Source organism: Lucilia cuprina, chromosome 6 (genome assembly GCF_022045245.1).
Source record: "Lucilia cuprina isolate Lc7/37 chromosome 6, ASM2204524v1, whole genome shotgun sequence".
NCBI lineage: Eukaryota > Metazoa > Arthropoda > Insecta > Diptera > Calliphoridae > Lucilia > Lucilia cuprina.
In genome coordinates this window covers 8,276,783-8,278,281 of record NC_060954.1, presented here as the reverse complement: position 1 = coordinate 8,278,281, position 1,499 = coordinate 8,276,783, and positions in this window count along the sequence as shown.

Genomic DNA, 1,499 nt, shown 5'->3' with positions numbered 1-1,499 from the left:
AGTATAGACTAGTCTATAGTCCAGAGTATAGACTAGTCTATAGTCCAGAGTATAGACTAGTCTATAGTCCAGAGTATAGACTAGTCTATAGTCCAGAGTATAGACTATTCTATAGTCCAGAGTATAGACTAGTCTATAGTCCAGGGTATAGACTAGTCCATAGTCCAGGGTATAGACTAGTCTATAGTCCAGAATATAGACTAGTCTATAGTCCGGGGTATAGACTAGTCTATAGTCCAAGGTATAGACTAGTCTATAGTCCAGGGTATAGACTAGTCTATAGTCCAGAGTATAGACTAGTCTATAGTCCAGAGTATAGAGTAGTCTATACTCCAGAGTATAGACTAGTCTACAGTAAAGTCCAGTTTACTTCCAAATCCATTATAGAGAAAAACTTCCCTAATATTATTTTAACCATAACATTTTATGGCAAAAAAAATTATAGGTACTTGGAAAACAAAAGAAAATACTCCTTGCTGTCTCTCGGTGTGAGTTTCATTTGGCTTTTATGTCTTTAAATAAACAAGTTTATGACCGATTATCCTTGTTTAATACGCAGGATAATGTCTATTACTGTTATCATCATCATTTTCATTATATTTCCTAAGGACAACTCACGCAAACAGAAAGTAACATCATTATTATTATTGCTCTTTGTATTTACTCCAAGTGCATAATAAAACCGAAAGAATTGGAAATCTTTGGAATAGTATGTTACTTAAACAGATAAAAGAAATGTTATAAGAAGATATCGAATCGTATTATTTCTTTGGCTTTTATTTAAATTAATTTATTTAAGCTGAAAAAAAAAACACTTTTATTTTTTCTTTCACTGTCAATAAGCTCGTGCAAATCTATTAGTTTAGTATGTTCCATATCAGTCCACTTTTTTTGCAATTAATGTAATTAGATTTAGCAACAATGACACCCACCTTGCCAGCGTTATATCAACTAACAAATACTTTTGGATTTTGTTTTTTGCTCTTTTTTTCAACTATTTGACTTGTTGTAACTTTGATGGGGTTGTTTGGTAGGTTTGTCTATTTGGTTATCTAATTCCATGAGGGTTTTGAAAATTGTTCTATTTTTTGCATTTTTACCCATTTTTAACTCATCTAATGACCTCATGCTAAATGGTGTGTGTGTTGCGTGTAAATGTGTTGACACTTAGGTTTTAACACATTTAATTTGAGGTTCCAATACCTAAGGTAGTCTACCGAAAACAAAAATTTGCCAAATGGAATTTAAACTTTTCGTTAGCAAAACTTAACTTGGTTAAAGTAGGAAACTGGATTAAGTTTATAATATATTTGGAACGTTAGCTTGCTCTATAGTCTTGACTATAGTCTGATCTAAAGACTGGTCTTTAGTCTATATTTAAATTATAGCACACTCTTTAGTCTAGTCTATAGTCTAGTCTATAGTCTAGTCTATAGTCTAGTCTATAGTCTAGTCTATAGTCTAGTCTATAGTCTAGTCTATAGTCTAGTCTATAGTCT